The sequence below is a fragment of the Cygnus atratus genome, chromosome 1 (assembly GCF_013377495.2).
Source record: "Cygnus atratus isolate AKBS03 ecotype Queensland, Australia chromosome 1, CAtr_DNAZoo_HiC_assembly, whole genome shotgun sequence".
Taxonomy (NCBI): domain Eukaryota; kingdom Metazoa; phylum Chordata; class Aves; order Anseriformes; family Anatidae; genus Cygnus; species Cygnus atratus.
In genome coordinates this window covers 184,910,907-184,928,316 of record NC_066362.1, presented here as the reverse complement: position 1 = coordinate 184,928,316, position 17,410 = coordinate 184,910,907, and the positions used below count along the sequence as shown (strand labels likewise).

Here is a 17,410-nt window from a genome sequence, read left to right as displayed (position 1 = left end):
GCACAGTGCCTGCAAGCCTTCTCTGCTTCCAAGGCTCTCATCTGTATTATTTCCCCTTCTCCTCTCCAAGCCCCTGCTTCCTTTCCCTCCAGCAGTGTTTTCAGCCATCGGGCAGCCCAAACACATGCAAGCACCTAAATTCATGAGAGGCCTGAAGATGTTGTCTTTGAGACCTTTACGTTGCTGTTGAATTGTTAAACGTTGGCTGAAGGGTTATAAAAAAAGTTATTAGCAGGAGAAGCATGTTATTGCTGATGATTGTGTACTTCATCTGCCGTAGGATATCAGGCTTATATTTGGCAGAAGTTTGGTAATGCAAAAAAAATGCATGCTACAACTTCATGGTGCATCTAAAATGATACCTGGAAATGTAAGAAGTATCTTATAGATCACTCAATAATAGCTCTTTGAATAGCATGTGTAACCTCTTCTAGGAGAGAAGTCAATGAGAAAAATATTGCGGAATTGGTAAATGTGGTGACTTGGCTATATGGATAGACATACATATAGAAATGTAACTCTGGAATGGTGGGAAACTGTGAGTGGCAGCAAAGGCTCAAAGAAAGGGAAAGTTAAACCATCCTGAAGATGCAACGTGTGACATATGCACTGAGGCACGGGGCTGAAGGTTCGCCAACAGTGAAGAAGGGCAGCACCACCCCTTCCCCCCTTTTTATAAAAGGAATTAAAAAAGTACCTAAGAAAATCTCTGACTCTGTTCCAAGATGAAGTAAATTGCCAGCCACTTTGACGAAAATTTAAGTTGTGTTTTAGTTGTCCTCAAATATGCAAAATGAAGTGACTTAAAACATGCTATTGACAGTAAAATCAGCATCAGAGATGTGCTGGGAATTCCCTTTTCATTGAGCACTTCCAATAAGAATTATTAAGGAACTATAAGGAACTGAGAGCTGTAGCGACATCATGAAAATGTGAAGAGCCAGAGAAGAGGAAGAAGGATGGAGATGTTAACAAGACAATATAACACGGAAAACACTCAGTGACTGTGGGTTTTCTTTATCAGAAAAGGCTTGTGCTGCTAATGTACGTCAGTTCATGAACTAGTTTCAAGGAACCCTGACTCCAAGTGGAGATGAGGAACTCCTAGGTTTTGCAAACATCCCTGCATGTATTTGTGACTCTGACGATTAACTGAAGAGATAGAAAATGTCTGCTCAGCCCCACCTGCCACATCTGCAGTGTTAATATTAAGCTAAGAGAGGATATATTGGCTTTATCTGGAGTAAGAACTTTCTGTCATAAAACCACTAGAAGACAGCTCAGATATTGCAAAGAAAGCCTGAATATTCACCTAGAGATAAAAGTCGTCATTTTCTGGTGAATTCCTCATTACAGAGGCTTGCTGAGGGGCGATGGCACCTGGTGTAGCTCAGAGAGTGTCCTAGCTGGTGTGCTTAACATTTCTGTTTTCCTTAGATGTGGTTCACACTTTCAGGTTCTTCAGGAGCAGCATCTTCTACTTCTTTTAGCAGGCCCTGGAGTCTAGCAAGCATTGGAGAAGCTCCTGTCAGCTGTCACATCTCACTCGGATGCCTCGCTTTACTAACTCCATGTCACCGTAGTATCATCCCTGAGCATCTGCCTGCTCTTGACTGTTTTATGGGCACTCCAGATAAGCAGCTCTCTGAGTCGTTTTATTTCCCCGTTTGTCTAAAGTGCAGAAGTTTCATAAGCGCAGTCTGGCTTTTTCTTCTCTGAAAACCTTTGGGCCAAGTCTGTGTCTTATTTTTTCTTTCCTGTGTAGTTTTGCACTTTAGTAGAGTTAGTTCACCACATTTTCAGTGCCATGTTCAATGTATAATTCATGTTAACGCAGGACTGATACTAGTCCACACAGCCAGCTTTTAGGCTAAGCTTTGAAAACTGTATATTTATACTCAGAGAAGAGTTCTGGTCACACTACTAAGTTCAATGACAATTTAAAAAGGAGGAAAAGCATTGTCCTCAAATTATCTCCCTAATTGCAGCAAGGGTGGTGTTTAGACATAGCCTGAAAAGATGTCTAGGTCCGATAACTGGGTTTAGGATGCAGATAATCCATGGTATGTCTCTGTGCTTTCAGTTTAGTACATTTCTGGTCTTGCTGTAGCACCAAAGATATCTTGTTTTCATATAAGAGAAATATGTATGCATATATATATGTGCATATATACATATATATGCAGAGGCAGGAATGTGCCCACTGTCACTCTGTGCCTGACTTTAGGGGCTTTTCAGGCCATGGGCAGAGACGTGGCAAGGCAGGAACGCATCGTCCCTGCACAACCCTGGTGAGGAGGACATGGATAGATGAGCAGGAGATGGTGGAGGCTGGTGTGGACACAAGTAGGCGGGAGCCAAGGGACAGGAGTGCTGCTGTGCCCTGCCATGGTACTACCACTGGGTTGCCTTAGGGAATGCATTTCACGTCTCTGGATTTCTGTTCCTCCTCCCACCTTTTGTTTGTGATCTTTTCAGAGCAGGACTGTTTCTTACTACATGTTTATACAGTGACTAGCATGATGAGGCCCTGATCTTGCTCGAGGCCTCTAGGCATGACTGTAATACAAATGATAAATCATCATCATAAAACAGGACGGCACAGATCCATAACTTCTGTCATAACTCATGGCTGGAGTGTCAGCAGCTTACAGACACATAGCAAGGTCAGGGAGACCATGAAGGGCCAGAAAAAGCAAATCCACACGGAAAACAGGAGATGCTGAATGTCTTTGAAACGTTTTTAATATCAGTCACTGTTATACCTGTGTCAGTTCACCGCTCATTTCCTTTACTGATGTCACCTCCTGACAGCAGTGATGTGGCAAGGAAAGGAATTGAGCCACATATCACGGCAGGTGTCAGTGGTCACCAGGGTGCAGCCTGCAAGAAAATGTGCACGGATGGTCAGCCGGTGCTTCCCATGCACGGCTTTTGTGCTGCACTGACCTGCAAGCTGTATGGAATACACCCATGCTGGAGATACCTGCAGTGGCAACAGGAGCTTCGGCAGAAGTATTTCTTTGTCCTTTTATCACTTACAAAGGCCCACAGACCCTTATTTGTATCTCATCATTTTTTCCCTACTGTCCCGTGGAAGAAAGCTGTGTGGGTACCTCGTGCAGGGCGTTTCGGCAGCCCTAGAGACTTTCTCCCCCCGCCTGTGACTCAGCTCCCATGCATGCAAGGCAGCACTGGCCAGGCTAAATTCCCTGACAGACCAATCGTCGCTCAAATCAGCACCAGTCAATGACATGCTTTGCAAGAGCTGTCATCACACTCTAGGGTTACTCATTTTTTCAGTGTCCCCTAACCTGTAGAGGCAAGGAGTTTGGGAGACCTGGAGCATAACAGGAAAGAGTTCGCTGCAGAAATGTCAGGAGCTGACAGTACAAAACACAGCAGTTATGTCCATTCGAAGCAAGTCAAGTAAGCATACAAATATCTTTAAATCATTATATCTGGCAAGAAGCCATGCTGTGTTTTCAGCCAAAGTGTGATGCTTTGAGAAAATTTAGCTTTAGTGAGCTAAATACCAGATGAAAGAGAAGCACTAGGGAAGGCTCAGGCTAGGGTGCCCCTGTATTTATTAGAAAAATATTTTGATCTCAGTGAGCTGAAGGTTTTGCCCTATACCTCCCCCCGAATAGCTTTGCATTTTGCAGTTAAAAATGACTAGTCTCCTTCCTGAGATTAGAAGTTTCAAAATATATTTGAAATGTTTCAGAAGAAACTCAGTCTTTAAAGTCTTCCCTGCTGCAGGTATCTAAGGCTAGCCTGTCTGTCAGCTTGGTTTGATAGCATACACATCAGGGAATACCATCTTTTTTCCACTTATGACCGTCTTGACAGTCTTTAGCTTCTCCCATTTCCAGATGACTTCGTTTATTAGACAGACAATTAAATAAGAAGCATGTTTTCCAGAATTCATCTTCCTTCTAAAAAATTTAAATTTGGTACTGAACACTCTAAATTACAGTTTATTGCCAAAATCATGAATGCAATTAAAGGTAAGAAATCAGTCCCAGATTCAGACCCTGGTATATCAGTAATAACAGAGTAACTTCTCTTTCTCCCACTTTGTGGAGTAAATCTCTATAACTAGGATGAGAATTGGGCCAAATATCTTTGACTGTTAGAGCTGACAGCATAAATTAGATGAACACTGAGAATAAAACAAGAGAGCAGGAGGGAGAAAAGCAGGACGGGCTGAGAAGTAACATCAAATAAAGGAGATGTGAAACAGATATGCTCAAACCTGGGTGAGGATGTGGTTTGGGATAAATGAAACAAGCAACAGAGCAAGAGGCAGTTTTCCCTGGAGAGATACATGGCAGTAAAGTGCTTTAAAGAAGAATTTAAATTCAGAGGATATGCCATAGTTGATATGATAACACGTTAGGCACAGGGAGACAAAGGCCAGCATAGAAATAAATCCAGGGGATGGAAAGCACAACAATTGTTCAAGCATCTGGTAGGCAGGACAGAAATTAGAAGTTTTGAGAATGTGCAGGAACCAGACCTGGGAAAGCCAGACAATTCCTTGAAGGTGAATGGCTGGTTAGTCTTCCTAAAGGAAGTAATTCAGATAATTTGGACTGCCCATCAACGTGATGTAGGTTGACTACCGGTATGTTTAAAGGTAGATGCAATGCCATTAAACATTGCTTAATTTTTTTTGTCCTTCATTTTAACGTTGGTGTGATAGTGCAGCACCCCACAAGGCAGCAGCAGAAGAGACCTCTCTCTAGACTGACTATACTTACATCTTGTTTTACGAAGGCCAAATCCTGGTAATGTTAAACCACCAACACTCCTGGCATCCCATCTTCTTTACAGTATTCAGACACCCTCTGAACTACCTCATTTATATCGATACAAAGCAAAGCTCTTTGCATCTTGGTTTATGAAGGTCAGCTAGCCATCCTCTCCCATCCTCTCCACAGGCACTGTTCATGCTCTGACACTAGTTTGTGAATGTGGACTTTTGTTTCTACTTTCCTTCTACTTTCTAGTTCTTCTATATGTTGTCATCTCAACTCCCCAGCCCTCAGTGCAGGTAAGTTTGGAGCAAAGAGGGGCTTTTAAGCTATCTGAATGCCAGTGCAGTCACTGTACTGCAAGGAAAAGTCCTCCTAACATAGAAAGTCTTCCCTAAGGGTAAGGTTACAGACTCCTTGCTCTCATTACCATCATCTCCAGAAAGATTAGGAGACATCTGCCAAATCAATGTAATAGCCTTGACCTTCACTTGCCCTTTGCCTTTCCCACTGTGGAGACCCACCCTGATGTCTCATTAACAACATAAAAACATCATTTTGTTTTCTCACCTCCAGCCAGCTGTGGAACCTTCCCCACATGCTGTAAGTGAAACCTCGTCCCTGGAGACGTAATGCTTGGGAAACCCACTAAATGCTCTTGGTTTGCAGTCTGTGAAAAGCAGAAGTTTCCCTTATCTTCTCAGCCTCTTGGCCAGCTTAATCTGGGATCAGCAATAGTGGGAGACGATACAGGCTGAACTCATGGCAAAGGAATGCTGTGGAGAGAACAGCAGTGGCAGAGGAACAAACCAGATACTAGGTTATTTCAGTCCTCAGCTGTGTAATTTGGTATTTTAAATGAGGATGACCATTGGTTACCTTCCCTGTTCTGAATTCCAGTGTTTCTGTTTCTTTACTGCACCGGTTCAAGGCTTGGGCTCATCAAAGCCATTCCTTGGCTGTTTCAGCTCTGCAAGCCCTTAACACTGACTCAGTCCTAGAGCTGTTAGCCAAAAACCACAGCCTAGAAGAGCTGGCCTCCTTGGCTAATTTGGCCAGAGATACCTCACATGCAGAAAGGTAGAGATGTGGGATTTACTTACGGGTGCAGCTCTACCCGGAGAATTGGAAACGTGGCCTTTTAACGTTTTTGCATGCTTTCTAAGCCCTGCGAAACCTCTGAGGACTTTCCTGCTGCAGTTCTGTCCCCATCATGTCCTCTGCACGTGCCAAGAGAAAGACACAGAGCTGTCCAGAGCACGGGGAATAATGTTTTCCTGGCTCACAGTCACATTTCTTAGGCTCCATCCAGCAGGCAACCTTGTGGAGAAAGGGGGAGAGGGACTGGGAATAAAGCACTCTCATTTACATCAGAGCTACATCCACCACTGACAGGCATGGCCTTATTTGCATCATTTTGTGGTCAGTTTGGACATTCACCACCAGATATGATTGCTGAGCAGATCGTGTGACGGTGTCTGGCTCTGCACTGCACTTGGAGGGCACCAGGAGTTAGTTCCCCATCCTTGCTCCTGTTGAGGTCGGGGCAGAGTTCCCATTAGCTGATGCACACAGCAGGACGTGATCTGAGATGCACAACTTTTTAAACATTTTGGAGGAACACAGATTGCTGACATAGACTTTGAGGTAATCTAAATCTCAGACGAGGAGCAAAACGCTGTGAAACCAGCTTCAGAGAAAGATTTAATTTGGCTGTATGTGTAATCTGGGGATTGACTGAAAGAAGAAAACTTTCGGTGGCTAATTTCTACAGGGTCTGAAATATAACAGGTTATTAAACACACAGCCCAACAGCTGCAGAATCTGACAGAGATATTGTTCTCCCCAAGCATTTGGTAATAGAGTACTTCAGATGATTAAATAGCTAATAAAGTCAGAGTCTTTGCTAAGTAGATGGATACCAGCAATATTGCAAAGGTAATTATAGATTTCTATCAAGAAATTCTCGACTCAAAATATTTATTCTCAGACTGAAGCTAATATTCTGGTCTCACTTAAAAGAAAAAATATTTTAGCCACTATTAAAAGGTTTCCAATTTGCTCTACTGTAGTGGTTTTCAATTACAACCAGTTTCAAGGTATACATTTTCAGACTGAATATTCCTTTTTTCAAGGTAAATTCTCGGCTGCTGTCACATGAAACTATTTCTCCCATTAATCATGATCTTACGGCTTTTTTTGGCAGCATGGGGAGTTGCATCTTTAGGCTGTTTAGACTGCACCTTGCTCCTTCACAGGCATGAGTCAGTTGTGGTATCTATGACTCCTTAAAGTTGCAAAGCAGTAAGAAAAGGTGAATGGAACAGAAAACAGGGTTAGGGACACTTGCAGAAAACCTGCAGAAGAGCCCTGAATGCACAACATTATTCATTTTCCTCTGTTGCTATTTCAGCCTGTCTTTTTTTTCTGCTGATCTTTTAGATCCTTTAACTCCTTCCCTGTGAGGGCCATTAGAAAACCAGGATAATTTTTTTTAATAACTTGCATACACAGCTATGCTAGCTAATTCACAGACTGCAGCAAAAAAAAATCTTTGCATGGCTAAATTATCCCATTATCACAGACAAGCATGCAGCAGAGCCCGTGTTTACACTGAAGCTAGTTTGTTTCTACCTATAATTATTTTTGCCTAGTTTATAGAAGTGTAATAGATGCTCATTTCCATTTAGCTGAGCCAACACACATCATATAGCAATGCCCGTGCCTGCTTTGTTCTGTGTTTTTCTGATGCCATCTCATATGTCTACTTTACCCCATCTCCTGCCTGAACACACTTTCTCCTCTTTAAGTCCTCTGTTAAGGACTTTCTTTTGCATTCCTACTGAAAAAAAAAAAAAAGAGGGCAATGGCTTGATTACAGAGCAATAAAAGCTATGTTAAATATACACAAAGAAAACACATTACTGCATTTCTCTCATACATTTGGGTAGCACTGCATTTTCACACCATGGCCATGAGAGGATTGATGGTGCTCTGTATCATGCTGTATGGATGAAAAAATAGTCATACCAAAACCATGATCAAGACTGCCTTATTCACAGGAAGATCAGTCCCACAAGCTGTCTGTAAATACAGGATGTAAGTGGGATCGCTGCACTGCAAGATGGGGTTTTGCACAGTGGATGCAAGCATGAAGTGTGTTACAAATGAATGAAGGCTGCAGAGCCGATGGCACACCTGTGCAAGCAAATGTATATATATTATTTTTTTCCCTTATTACTAACTATCAGAAGAGTTCCAAGCTGCTAAATGTTTGCTTAGGTTTTCAAGATGCTTGCACTTTATCCTGTAGTTGGACCTATGGTTTTGGTTTGTTTCCATTTCTAGTGAAATCTGAGTGTGATATTTTAACCTTTATTTACGGCACTGACCATCAGCTAGCTGGATCTTTTGTTTCTACTGTCAATGACAATAAGAAATTGGTGACAAAAATGACTATTGTGGTTGTAACTGCAGTGTTATTTATAAACAGCTAGATGCAGAAAAAATGCAATTTAAATTTCATTGTGAGCAATATTCAGGCCTAGAGCTCCCTAATGCACAATTCATAGCAGCTTAAATTGTAGTCATTACTCTCATACTGCAATACTGTTTGTCATGATAAAGGGAAATTACTTTTCTGTCAATTACCCCAAGAAGATTAGTTAATTTACATTTGCAAACGGTATGGAGCAGCATCACAATTCCATGGAGATGTTTCTTGGAAGCATTTGGCAATTTAGGGTTTTGGGGGAAAAGTAAATGCAGCTCAACTTCAAAATTAAAAAAAAAAAAAGGGACAGCATGTACATCCCAAGGTCTTCATACCTGCATGAAGAGTGGCGAGGAAGAGTAAATATATCGGTTACAGACTGCCAGCTTAAATATTGCAGAAAATTCTCTTGAGGACCTGGAAGAAGCACATTCCTCTCTGCTTCAGCACTGGGCAGCCAAACTGGCAGCGTTTTAAATCCCTGTTCCTCACTGTATGTGAGTTGTGCATGTAAAGAATCTATATAAAACATGCTACTACCATTTGGGATCCAATTCTCTGCCTTCTGCTAACATCTAGTTGTTTGTTTAATCCACGTTAGGACGTAGACATAGCAAGTGCCGAAAACGCATGTGGAGGAATGTTATTTTTACTTACTTAATTACAAATTCTGGGTGATTATTAGCATGCCTGGCTTAGATACCCACCACCTGAGGCATTGCAGCTCCTCATTCTAGCCACGTAATTTGAGGTGTTGAAGTTTGGCACCTGAGTTCCTCGGAGGGCCGATGGGGTAACCGAGTGCAGCAGTGCCTGAGGGACAACGCGGAGCTCTGCTGCTGTCCCTGAGAAGCTGCTTCATGAAGGAGTGACGGGGCATTCCCTGGGAGTCCCGGCTGAGACTGGGCACCCCTCTGCTTGCAGCCGGGCTGTGCCCTCCTGGCCTCTCGCTAAAACCAGGGGAGGAAGCCGTGGCTGTGCAACCTGCGGCCTGCTCAACATCTTCCCAACCGAGAGGTTTTCTCTTCCCTCAAGGGCAATTGTGGAAAGTCTTTTGGAAAACATGTTGATCAAGTGAGGTCTCAGATTTAGCACGGAGAGTGGGCAGGGTGGAAACCTGCCTCTGCCCTGCAGCAAGGCAGGTTTGCTTAAAGCACCTATACTCCGAGGTCACGGGTATGTTTTGTGAGCAGAACAAGTGCTGCGGAGTACAGACGTACCATGTAGGTGTAGTGCCACTGCCTGCGTGCAGCTGGCACAGCGGAGCTTAACCTTTAGCAATTAAAAATGATGAAATATCAACAGCACAGGCATCCTGAACACTGCTGCATGTGTTCGGGCATGTCAGACTCTGCTGATATCCCGATCATATATTGGCATCGCAGTTATCATGGAACTTTGTAATGTTTTAAATCTAACCTCCTGCCAAATTCCATCAAATATAGTCACAGTCTTCCCTCCCAGCATTACTCTCTTGAAACAACAAGGGACTGAGCATCCTTATCTTTCTTGCAAAGCCAGAGCCGTGCGCAGTCGCTGTTGCTGTGCCTCAGTGCAGAGTGTTTCAGAAGCAGGAATTACACAGGAAGGAGTTCTCAAAAGACTTTCCAAAGAGTTTGAGGGCACCTTAATTATAAGTTATCTCTGCCCCTGTTAGGTTTAGTGGATTTGCAACACTGCTCAACCCAAAACTGGACTCCTTGCTCTAGCTACTCTTAAAAAGCTTCAGAGAGTGCTTAACAATCACAGATGTTTGTTTCCTTTTATTATAATTTTAGTTGCCTGGATTTTCTTTTGAGATGCATATTCTTGGCTAACATACAAGCTAGAGATGTAATTTGCACAAAAGGTAAATCCTCACTTGTTTTCAGAAATCAGCATTTTAATTAATAAATCTAAATTCTGCTAGTTATTAACAATAGGAATGAAGATGTAAAGTTAAGTGTAAAGATATAATGATATATAGGTATAAAGATATGTGTCAAGGTATAAAGATATAGATTGGAATTTTTAAAGTTTCAGCTAAATGATGACAGACAATATGCAAAACATTTTTCAGACCTTTTTCTTTGGCCATACTCTGAAATATTAGAGCCAGTCTTACTTGTTTACTCACAGCTTGGATCTTTAAATGCCCCCTGTTTATAATAAATATAATTCTTCTGTTTTTGTCACAACAATAATACATCAGGGAAACGGCTCTTTGCTCATAGTGGGACAAGAATACCTTAAACCGTATCAGTTGCTGGCTCTATATGGTATGTAAAATGTTGAAAAAGGTAGGCTTTTGTGACGGCCAGAAGTGCCATTCACAGGACTGTAATTTCAGGACATAATCAAGTGGCATTTAAGCAGCCTGGTTTTAAATGGTGTTGAAAGATCCAGTTGTAGTCGTAAAGGTTTTAGGATCAACTGTGTTAGGGATCCGTCTAATTTTTCTGCTTTCTTCCTGTGGGTACAGCCGGAGAGCTCGTGGTGTGGGTTGCTCAGCAGTGCACCTCCCTCTTTCCCTGCACATCCCTCTCACAACTGTGTGACCTTTGGTACATGAATACACCTTCTTTTTTACAGAGAGCCCACAAACAGCAGTTTAATGAAGGTAATTTAATTTGTCTTCAAAACAATGCATTATGCATTAATTAAAGTAACTTAATTTATCTTCAAAACAGAGTATTATTCATTCTGCCTAAGGCACAAAACACACAGCACAAAGGGTAAAAAACAACATCAGAAGTACATGACTCTTACTCATACCCTCATCTTTTTCCTTGCCAGATTTTGTACTTTTTCATTTTCAGCTTCAAGAAGCATTTGTGTAGTATTAGCAAAGCTGTTTTTTCAGTGCTTTCCCTTGCCTTGTAACTCCCTTCCTCTCACACACAGCCTGTGAACAGCTTCTCTCAGGTGACACAAAGGCCCCAAATTCACAAAGATTTCATGAGATTATAGTGTGTTACTTCTCGGGCCTGGAAAAACAGAGATATTACCAGTGTTGTAGCCAAGAAGTTATCTCTTATGTCCACAAACCTTCTTAAATTTGAGGACTCTTGTACGTGCTAAGCCATTGCTTCTCTTCTTCTGCTTGATTCCTTTCATAACCCTCACTGACTCAGCCGCATGACAAATATCCCCATCTCATAGATGTATACGTGGAAGCAGGATATTCATTTTAAAGCTAAAAATATCAGGTAGATTTTTCTAGTTCCCTACTGAAACTGCTTATTCTGAAATAATAGCCTGTGATAAATTCTTGTCATCAGCACCAGATGCAACAGCATGATAAATCTTTATAAAATATGAGATTTTCTAAAACTTGAAAGATCTGATGAGCTGCACACATCATGTGAATATGTTGTGTTACAGGTAAACCCTGTGCCCACACAGAGAGAATTTACTAAGTTATTTTGGACTAATGGAGTGTGGTTGTCGAGAACACGTCCCCATAGCACAAAAATACCTGAGTAATGATAAAAACTTTCAAAAGAAACTACTTTAACTACAATTCAGCTGAGCCTTAGCTTCATATAATCCCCACTTCGGTGGTAGATATGAATACCCTTAATTCCAGGAACTTGTTAAGTGGCAAAGAAGAACAGGCAGACCCTGCCCGCTGGCTTCGTTGGTGCTTTTTTCTTGGTGATGCTGAATGTTCAGGGACTTGAGTGTCCCTGGAAATCCACACAGCAGATAGCATTTGCAATGAACTCCTTAAAATCTGAACATACCATCTTTGTTTCTCATTCAGAGTAACCAGTAAAGCAACCTCACACCAGATCCTGGAGATCCTTTTGTAGCTTTGGCATTTCCAGATAGCAGAGATGAACTGTCGTTGGTGCACATATCACAGAATTTAGTTCTTTAGCTGCAGCCATGGAGGTAAAAAACAGCAATTTCTGTCCAGCAATAGAAGTATGAGCTGACTTTCCCATCTGAAACTAGGCCAATTTATTCCTTTGGGATGAATTTCATGAGATAGGACAGAATCTACAGATAGCCAGACAAAACCTCCCCTCTCTTTAGGGCAGCAACTCCACAATATCCTAGCATGCAGAACAGGGAAATCAGAGCCATCATAAGGAAGCCCCACCTATAGTACAAAATATTCTCATTAGTCTCTCCAGGACAAAGAGCTGGGAGTTATTTTGCTGTGTAGGTGGCCATGGGAACAGTGTGGTTATCATCACAAAACAGAGGAGGAAGCAGAGCTTTCTCTAGGAATTGGGAAGCAGCTTCTAGGACATCCCAGAATATCACAGAAAGGAGCACTTTCACAGCCAGAAACAAACCTTCCTAAAACAACACCATCAGTAAAGAACAGCATAAACCTAAAATTACTGAGAAAAAATGAAAACCTTTCTGAGCAGGAGGAGAGAAAATAGAGTAACACATGCAATTTATAGCTTGAGGCATATGTCAAAGGCTTAGACAACATATGACAACAAGTAGCTGGATTTAGCACCTTTCTGCAAAACCGTGTTTGAGGAGACAAAACAAGCAATGCTGGTGGAACAGAATTGAGATTATGCTGTTTAATCTTTTCTTCTGGAAGAAACTCCAGGTGAAAGCACAACTGGAAGCTGGAAGCACCGCAGCAGCCCTGCTAGCAATATTCATAATTGCAGCATCTCGTTGTTTACCTTTTCGCCTAGCCTGGCACGGGTGCCAGCTGCATACGTGGAGCCACATTCCAACTCCAGTCACACTGGAATGAATCCAGGGTCATGTCATTCACTACAATGAAGGTATTCTTTATTCACGCTTTTCCAGCTAAGAATCTGGCCCATTTTATCTAGGTAGCAATATCTAATAGAGAAAAGACTGTCAAATTGAGGGAACAAGAAGAACCAGACTATGTCACATGAAGAGGAAACATTTTACATTATAAGGATTATAGAGGCCCTTCAGTTTAAAGACTTTATCAGTACTTTAAAGACAGGCCACTGGAAAGCATTTATGCAGGTGTTCTGCTGCAAAGATATATATATATATTTAACCTTAATTTGCTATTTGAGAAAATTGAAAGAAAATGGACACAGGTTTGATTTTAACATGATTGAAATAAAAATACTGCACTTCGTTCAACACAGAACACTAATTCATTATACATTTATGAGCGGTTTGCACTGAGACTTCTTCCATTTAGGATTTCCTCTACAACAAGGAAGTAGGCCTCCCTGACAAATACTTGAGACTCAAGATTTTCTGTGTGAGTGTATTTTTGTGTTAATACCAAATTCAGCTTTGGGAAAAACATTCTGTTTTTCTCTACTGGAAAAATCTGGGATGTTCCAGCTGTAGTGACCAACAAAAGGTAGGGGAAAGGAGTGAAAATAAATGAAATTTATCATCGCTGTATTTCAAATAAGTTCAAATTCACTCCAGCCATGGCTCGATGATAGCATAAATCTGCCTTTAGAGATTCCAGTGCTGTAACAAAAACTCTGCAACCAATGATGTAAGAGTACCCCAATGGTATAGATTTACTCTAGCGGTTCATTTGTTAAAAAAATACTGACGTTTACTTTGTACTTGGCAATGGATTGAATTGCCTCCTTGCCAGTTGTATAAAGTTGGTATATATCCCGTGTTATGTGCTCTGACTAATTCAGCAGAAATGCAGTCATACGCACACACCTCATCTGGATGCTGTTTGTGTTGCTGCATGGTCTGGAGGCGCCCAGATGCAGACTAATGGTGGTGGAAGCACCAGGGATGGAATTTCTGCCATACCTCCTTAGCAATAGCACGACACTGATTTTTCTTTTCATATCAGCTATGGATTTCACCTGGATCTGCCAGAATATAAGAGTATAAACTGATGCAATGCACTTGCCAAGGCACAGAAATACTGAGGTTGCTTGCTTTTTAAGGAAAATATAGCTTATATAGGGAAGGGTGTTGGATTGTTTTGGGTAGCTAGAGACAGTTGCGGAACAACCTCGTCTGGATTTGAAACTACTTTTTTAAAAAGCACACATCTCAGCTTTTACTAACATCCAAGTGAATCGAGACAAGCTCCAAAATACAGCTCTTTGCACTGAAGAATGTGTATAAACAGCACGGGATCACAGAGGGTATTGGACAGTTCCCACAGGAAACTGAAAATATCACAAATCTGGGGTCACAAACTGCCTGCTCAGGTTTGGACTCTTGAACTGGATGCCAGCCCTTACAGCTCTCCCAAGGAAAACTATTTCGCTATTTGTATTTAAACACGTGAAAAAGGGCAGGTTATTAATGTTTCAGCTACAGGAATGAGCCTCCTGTGCACTAGTAAGTGCTATCTATCCTTTTGTTGAAATTATTTCTATAAATCTGCATCCCAGTGGACAATATTCTCTTAAACTAATTTCCTGCAATCATCATTAATTGGCCAGCTTGCTAACACCTGGCACCACCAGCTTTTCCATCTAGCAAGCACAGTGCCACACAATGGTAACAGCAGGTTTTAACCTAATCCCTCTCCATACACAAGCAAACACCGAATGACGCTCATGACAAAGAGACACAGACCAGCCTGACATTTGCTGATAACTCCCAGGAGATTCTCCACCAGCACAACTAGTCCTGCTCAAACACATTTTCCAGCAGCATACATAATTTGAAACCATTTCCAGCTAGACTAATTGCATGCACGGAAAAGAGCATCCTCCTCAGTGCACGTTTATTAGTCCAGCCGCAAATGCAGCTTGCACTTGGTGAAGTTTTCCAAAGCAGTAATTATTTCATCTTAGGAGAATTCGCAACAGCTCACTCGATAATGAAAAGTTATGCAGATATATATACTTCATGCAAAGTTGTAAACCAAAAAGAAAAAAAAAAAAGGTAGTTGTTTAAAACTGATGTTTAAATTCCACTCACAGTTTTGAAGTCTAAGCATAAAACTTCTTACTTTGCAGTTGTAGCTCCAAGCTGTCTGGAAAGATAATGCAGTCCATCAGATATCCTGGTTTTGTTTTCTTGCATAAAAATATAATCTGTCATAGGCACAGGAGCTGACTTCAAGGACCAGCCCCTTCTGCTGAGCACACCAATCGGGAGACCTTGGGAGCACATGTGGAAAGCTGCTGCCCTACGCGCCTGTCACAGGCAGCATATGCTCCGTGTGACCGAGGTGCCACGTTAACGCTGGTGTCAGTGAAACAAAGCGCTCGGGGGGCTGCCCAGCCCCGCAGACCTGCAGGGCCCACAGCAGGAGGAGAGATGGAGGGCCGAGAGGAGGAGGCAGACCTTCCTCGCCGGAGGAAAAGCAGAGCCTTTCCTAGACCACGTTGGTGCTGCTGCACCTGCAACATCACTTGTCCCTTTCCTATCAGCCTTCTTTGCTGATGTTTTAATAAAAGTGGTTTCCACTTTTTCCCTCCTCTTTTTCCATCGTATTAATTGCTTCACTTTTTCTGCTTAGTTACTGTCCTCATCCTATTAACAGCTTTTTATTCCAAGCCTCCACCCTCAAAAACCATTCAGGTGGAAAAATCCTTGGCACAGCGCAGCCTCTCCTCCTAACATGCCAGGGCCAGCAGTGCCCCTGCACTCTGAGGGTCTGCCTTTTGGGGCTTTTCCTCCCTTTTCCTCCCTTTTCCCTGAAAGCTTGGGCTCTCCCCTGCCTCACCGCTGGCTGCCTGTGTGCTCCCTGCTCCTCTCTGTCTCCACACGCAGCTTCCCCACTTTGCCGCACGCAGCTTTGCTTTACGCCTGTTAGTTAGTGAGAGAGGTCATTTTTTTTTTTCATCTGTTTAACCTGAAGACTTTTAAATTACAACTACTTCGAAACCCTACTTGGAGACACACACCCACAGCCTTCTGGCTAGCTGAGTGCTAAGCCCTTGCTCATAACAAGGGCTTAAAAGAATGCATGTACATTAATACGCCTTGAAAGCGTAGCAGTAATGCAGCTCACTAAGTCACAGATCAGACCATACATACGTGAATGGGATGAACTAACACCTGTAGATTTGGTTTCACTTCTGGAAGCTTATTTACAAGTCACAACGTGCTCTGAAGGGAACGTAGTCAACACACCAGGGCTAAAGCTGTGCCTCTTCCCCCTGCAGTACGAGGCCTGGAGGCCGTGCCACCTCTGCTCCCATGCTGACCTCGGTGCTCTCTGTATTAATTCACCCGAGTGGCTTCATTTGATAAAATAGCCCTGTTTTCACAAATGATGCAGCTTACAGAGCGGGCTGGCTGTAATGAGAAATGTTAGCTCTCGTCTGTGAATAACTTGCTGTTTTAATGACATTAATTTTGTTTCTGAATTCTAGCTTAGCAGGTTAGTAACTCACCAAAGAATTATTTTACAGTGCTTTTCTCATGGCGGGTATAACAACGCTGATTAAAAATTTCGACGAAGTGCCTTCTTCCACCCCCAGAACCCACCAGTTTCTCAGAGGAAAAATTCCTGCCGAAATGAACTTCTGTCAGTACCAGCATGTCCCCGACGGGCTCTGGGAGGCATTTCCCATTCCGAGATGCTGCGGCCAGCGGGCCCAGAGCAGGAAACAGCCCTCAGTCAGTCAGCCAGAGCTGAGGACCCTAGCAGAGTAATTTCTTTTATCGGCCTCTGGTCGGGCGGGGAGGAGCGTGTCCGACGTCTTTGGGGTGGGTAAGGCCTTTCCCAGATCTGCAACAAGGAGCAGGCTTGTTCCACGTTCCCAGCTGGGGACGCCTCTGTTAAACACCCAGCCCAGCCAGCTGCTGCGAGCTACGCATGTGTATGTTAATGGCTGGGATTTAACCAGTCACGAAACTGCAGCAATTCGAGATGTACAGCCCTGTCATCTCCCTCGCCTTATTTCCTCACAGGCATGGCGTGGCTCCCCTCAGGATGTGTGTGCCATCTGTTAACTCCCAGGCCTACTGCATCTCACTGGCAACTCTTTTTCCCCAACTCACATTATATATATATAATTTTTTTTCCTTTCCTCTTAGTCCTGATTATGCCTGGCTGTGTTGTACTGAATTCCTGTCCTTGGTATTTACAGCCTGCAAATATTTGTAGACTTATCACGTCGTCTGTGAGCCACTGCTTAGCCAAGCTCTATGTATTTTCTCCCTCATTAATCAGTTCCTCCAGCCCCTCTATTTTTGCTGCTCTTTCCTGTAGAGTTTGCAGTTTTTGCTTGTTTTTAAAAGACAGCAGAGGGTAGTTTAATTG

At 42.6% G+C, this 17,410-nt stretch overlaps 1 protein-coding gene across 1 annotated transcript in view; it reads right to left on the bottom strand.

Annotated features, from left to right (window-relative positions):
* The window catches only part of STARD13 (StAR related lipid transfer domain containing 13), a 302,366-nt gene extending 285,681 nt beyond the window's left edge, over nucleotides 1-16,685 (bottom strand). Inside the window, exons 1-3 of the mRNA XM_035542439.2 lie at nucleotides 16,633-16,685; nucleotides 15,115-15,169; nucleotides 12,891-13,056 (exon numbers count right to left, since the gene is read on the bottom strand). The gene's annotated coding sequence lies outside the window, so the exon portion shown is untranslated. The remainder of the gene's footprint in view (nucleotides 1-12,890; nucleotides 13,057-15,114; nucleotides 15,170-16,632) is intronic.
* Nucleotides 16,686-17,410: the final 725 nt, after the last annotated feature.